This window comes from Impatiens glandulifera, chromosome 1 (genome assembly GCF_907164915.1).
Source record: "Impatiens glandulifera chromosome 1, dImpGla2.1, whole genome shotgun sequence".
In the NCBI taxonomy this organism is placed as follows: Eukaryota; Viridiplantae; Streptophyta; class Magnoliopsida; order Ericales; family Balsaminaceae; genus Impatiens; species Impatiens glandulifera.
Window position 1 is genome coordinate 11,391,677 of NC_061862.1, and position 5,949 is coordinate 11,397,625.

Consider the following 5,949-nt stretch of genomic DNA (forward strand, 5'->3'; position numbering starts at 1 on the left):
TTCCCATATTGGTTTTCCAGGATACCCTCCCAGCAAACTCGGGTATTGTAGTGGACTCCATCTACAAAACAAGGAAGAAGATGGGATCACCATGATAATTAGCAAAACAAAATAAGTATTTAATTAAATAGTAAGACCAACAACAAAAATGGAACAGAATAAATCATGACAGAAAATAGTTTGGTCCAGTTCAATCATAGCATCTAGTGTATAGATGCACATATATATTCCCGAGTCATCCACTCATCAAAAAGAATTTTACAATCAATGTATTCAATATAAGAACACTCATCTAGATGCAGCCTCCAATTAAACATATTAACACTTGATCAACTTTTAGAAATGCATTCAATCAAGGTAAAAGTGAAAGATATATTTGCTTCCTATAGCAAGTGCAATATGGTCCAAGAAAGTGAACATACAGTGTGGATCATTTATGGCTTTTGATTCAGCACGGCAAATTAGGAGCACGTGTTGACTAAATTTCTTAATATAACATCGAAACCTGTCTCATTGGCATTCTAATAAGGTGCAGTAAAGCAGCAAAAGTTAAACCCTAACCCTAAATACCATTTCTTCACAAGCACATAACAAACACGAAACCTGTCTCATTGCCATTCTATTAAGGTGCAGTAAAGCAGCAAAAGTTAAACCCTAACCCTAAATACCATTTCTTCACAAGCACATAACAAAAACGGAAATGTCATTTCTTAAACGAGAAATGAATGAATAAGCGTGAAATGCATGCATGCAGAATAAGAACACTGATACAATACTCGTCATATACCCTAAAAGCATTTACACACATAAACGAAACCAGAACCAAACCCTAAACCCTAAATACATCAATATAAATCAATATAAACGGAATAATACACATCAACACCTAACCCTAACTATTAAGCCCTAAACTCACCGGAATATGTCAAAAAGACGGTGGAAAGACGATGATGTCGAATAGACGGTGGAAAGTCGAAGATGTTGGACGAGGAACGATGTTGAGGAACGATGATCTTGATCGATGTTGAAGGAAGTCGGCAGTTGAGAAGACGTGGTTTTGGAAGTCGGAGTGGGAGGGAGAATCGGGGTGGTTTTGTTTTAAATTAGGGCCGAAATATTATATATACGACTAAAGACGCGATTTACCATGGACGCGATTTAAACTAAATCGCGTGAGTTCATCACCGCGATTTAGATTAAATCGCGTGCATGGTAAATCGCGTACATTTAAAAACGCGAATTACGAATCACGCGTTTCATCTAAATCGCGGTGATGAACACACGCGATTTAGATGAATCGCGTGATTGGTAATTCGCGTCTTTGAGCGTAAGAAATGGCGCCGAAGGGGTATTTCCGACATTTCGCGGGGCAAAAGGGCCCTTTTTGCCAACTTTAGTAGGCGGGGGCCCTTTTTGGAATTTCCCCTGTTATGGGGGCCATTTCATCAAATTTCCCAACTAAAGCTGAGCACGCATGGTTGATCTTGTTTTGTCCTAGGGTTTTTCAAAATAATGGGCTTAAATACTAAATTTTTCTATCAACTTTAAATTTGTGTTATTTTCTTGATACTATAATTAGGGTTTTTTTATGTTGAATTATTCTTTAAAAATCAACTTGAGGTAACACAATTAAATAAAAATAATAATTTATTAAAAAAAATTAACAATGAACTCATTTTTCATTAATCTAATTGATCATTTTTACTTCAATAAAATTTTTTGTTTTAAGGTTGAATGTTATTATAATCCTTTAAAATACTTATATAATACAATCTTTAATGTTTTAAAATTAAAATATATACAAAAAAAAAAAATTGTATTACTTATACTTAAAATATATAACAAATTAATATAAACAATTTATATATTAATGTAAACGATTCACACATGAATTCATATAAAGCATATAACTCTTTTATGTACTGTATTTGGAATAATTTTACTTTTATGTCCAAATTTGTTATAATCATTTAAAATTCTTATATAATAAGATTGTTAATGTTTCAAAATTAAAATATATATACAACAAATTAAACTACAATTGAATTGCTTAATATATACAACAAATTTTAATGTAAACTTCATGTAAATTATTCATACATTAATGTAAAACGCTTAACACATTAATGTCAAATGTATCACTCTTTTATGTATTCTAAGTCAAAAATTATTATAATCATTTAAATTTTTTATATAATACAACTTTTAATGTTTCAAAATTGAAATATATAGAGTAAATTGAACTGCAATTGTGAACAAAAGTCAAAATACTTATACAATTAAAATATACAGACAAATTGTATTATACATTTTGAGGAGTGTTATATTTTATATATTTGCATGCAACTCGAGTTGCATCATTTTCCTCAACTTGTTTATGTCCCAGTTGAAGATAGACAAATGATAATTTATTGTGAGTTTCCTTAGTTTTTTCTTGGCATTTGTAAGTGTGATGTTAGAGTTTCATTTCTTGTTGTCTCCTGTATATGTATATGTTGCATATGTCTTATATGCATTACACTCCACAATCATTAATAATTTTGTTATCCTTCTATTGCATGTCAAAGACATTTTTTTGAATTTTGAGAATTTATCAACAACGGATGAGTCTATAAACGTAAAAAATGTGAGAAACCTGAGCTGATGTTTACAATGATGAAAAAACAAATGATGACAAATACAGTGTTTCATATACTCAGGGACGAACCCAGGATTCTAAGGTGAGATGAACTTGAAAAACAATTATGGCGAACTTAAATAAATAACGAGAAAATTTTGGATAAAACGAGTGAATAAAGGTAATTTTTATCATTTTTTTTTAATAATTAGATAAACAAAACAGTAAATTATATTAATTTTTTTTTAAAAATCAGGATGTAATTTCAAATTTCTACCGTAAAAGAAATATTATTTATTTCGGGTAGGTCGAACCCCTACATAGATTCGTCTCTGTATAATACCATAGAATCTATGATTAGAGTATTACTATTTGTAGTATCGACATATATTATTATTAAATAAAACTTCAAATTTTCTGTTAACTTATATTTTATAAATAAATTAGACTATTTGGGAATTTAATTTTCCAAAATGTGCTGTTAAAATAGTTCGGATTAAGTTAGAGAGCATTTAAGATTGATTTTTTTAATATTATATTAATTTTAATTATAGAAAAAATTAAAGAGATCGGCTAACTTTGGCCAATATCATTCTCTACCTATTATCTTTTTTTTAATGAAAGTGGCAAATGAAATGAAACATACCTCCTTATTTGTTATTTTTCTAAGTATACGTGTGTTGCTCAGTGAAAACATACCGTACCTTTGTAGACACCTTGGTAGACACGAACTAACTCTCCTTAACCCAAAATCTACCTTCAGTTAACCACCGAAAAACAACAACAATAAAAATATATAATTATTTTGGATGGAAATTAGAACAAAATTTATCTAATCTTTCAATGACGAGTATATTAGAGTAGGTTTCGTTTACAAATTATCTCTTCAACAAGATTTCTATAGAATTTCTCCGACCATCATCATCTATCTCATAAACTATGTTACTTCCTGTTCACCAGCTCCGACGAACAATCAGACACGCCTACAATCCATCCTCAAGAAATGGAACATCGATCTTCCCATCATTCAAACCTCGAATTTGTCCATAGCTTCCTTCGCTGGATTAGTTTGTTTTATCGATAATAACGGTGTTTGAACCACCTATGTTTAGGTTTACAACTTTGTCACAAAGAAACACAAGAAACTCGTTAATATCAGTTTAAGATTTTTTTTGACTACACCAGTTTTAGCGATCTTTTTCTTCTTAATTCGTTTATATAAATTTGAGAAATTTTAAAGTTAACCATTTTCTATGTTATGGATAAATTTAATAATTATCCAAACTTCAATTTTACACTTTTTTTCAAATTTAATAATTATTTTATTCATATATTTTAGATTGATTTGGACAATGGGACAATACCTCCGCTGGTAACTTATTTTTTTTTCTTATTTTTTTTTTAAGAAAATGAAATAATAAATAACAAAAAATAATCACTTTCTTAAAAATAAATTTCTTTCATTTATTATATTATACTTTCTAAGAGCATCCTTATCCATGACCCAAAAATGAGTCATGATTAGGGGTGTCAAAAATGAACTCGATCCGCCAACCCGACACGAGTCGACCCGAAGAATATTGGGTTAGGGTTAGGGGTTTTCGGGTTTGAATCATTTCGGGTCAGACCCAAAATATAACCTGAAAAAAGAAAATTGGGTTGGGTTGAGTTGGGTTGGGTTCGGGTCAACCCGGGTTGACCTGAATTAAAAAATCAGGTCACTCATCAATCCGAATCCACCCACCCACCCAACCCGACCCACCTAATATATTAATAAAAAAAATAACTTGTTTACTTTACAAAAAAACCCTAACCCTAACTGACCTAACTCATATCCTTAATTTCTATTCTTTTTCTTCCTTTCGTCTTTCTCATTATTCCTTTTCTTCCTTCTTTCTCACTTCTCTTCAATATACATTTCTTCTCTAATTTTCATCTTTTTTAATCTCTTGAACTCTGCTAGTATCCAGCAATAAAATGAGTTCACAAATTAATCTTGATCTTGAGGAGGATAGTGTGGAGGATTCACCTATGACAAATTTAGATGCAAATAAAGAAACGTGCATTGATTATCAAGATCAAGCCTCCAAAACTGGTATTGATAAACGAAAGAGACCATTAAAATCAAAGTGGTGGCAGTATTTTGATATGCTTCCTAAAATAGAGGGAGAAGATTTGCGATGTAAAGGTAAAGCATGTGGAATTACATACAAAGCTGATAGTAGCATGGGAACATGTAATCTTCGCCGTCATATCTTTAATCAATGTTCTAGACAGAAAACTCGTGATATTGCTCAAGCTTTGTTAGAACAAGGGGATACAAGTCTTAATATTAGGTCTCAAAAGTTTAGTCAAGAAAGATTTAGAGAGTTACTAATCTTAGCAATTGTGAAGCATGATTTACCATTTTAGTTTGTAGAATATTTCGGGTTAGTCGGGTTAATCGGGTTGGTCGGGTTGGTTTGGGTTTGGGTTCGGGTTCGGATTTATTGTTTTCAGGTTGGTTCAGGTTCGGGTCGGGTCCGGGTTAAAAATTTTGTTATAATGCACCTCCTTAAACCCGACTCGAACCCACCTGAATTGACACCCCTAGTCATGATGCCGGTTACAGTTGATTTTATAAATTTATCATGACCAAATGGTTGGTCATTCTATGACCAAAACCACAATAATGTCATTGGGTCTTGGTTTTGTCAAATTTTGACAAAAATCACAACCAAACTCATCCAATAAAATGTTGTCAGCCTAGATTTTCTTTATCTCTAATCTTTAAAATCCGATTTTAGTATTATTTATAATTTAAATAAATAAATAAAATATATTAAAATTCATAATTTTTCGAGATCTATAAATAGAGACCACACTTACTATATTTCAGAGCAAAAAAAAATCACCATTTTCTCCATATTTACTAATTATCCTCCATTTAATAACTAATTATTATTTTTAAAAATTAAAAAAAATTATTACGTATAAAAATTAGAAATTAAATATTATTATCATATTTAAAAATTATTTATTATTTTTTAATTTAAAAATAAAAATAATATTTTTTTAATTTATGATCAAAATTTTGTTGGTTATAGATAAAGAACAATCAACAAAATCTTAATCATAAATTTTTTTTGTCATGGATTAGGAGGAAATATTGTAAGTGTTATAACTAATGAGAAATAATTTTTTTTAAGTTTTAAAAACTGGTATGTACTATTATAGATTTAAACTAGCAAACATTTATTCTCAAAGCATCCATACAGTTGTATTGAAATAAATTATTATAAAAAAAATCAATCAGATTATCAGAAGAAAAACAAAATTATTTACCAAAGAAT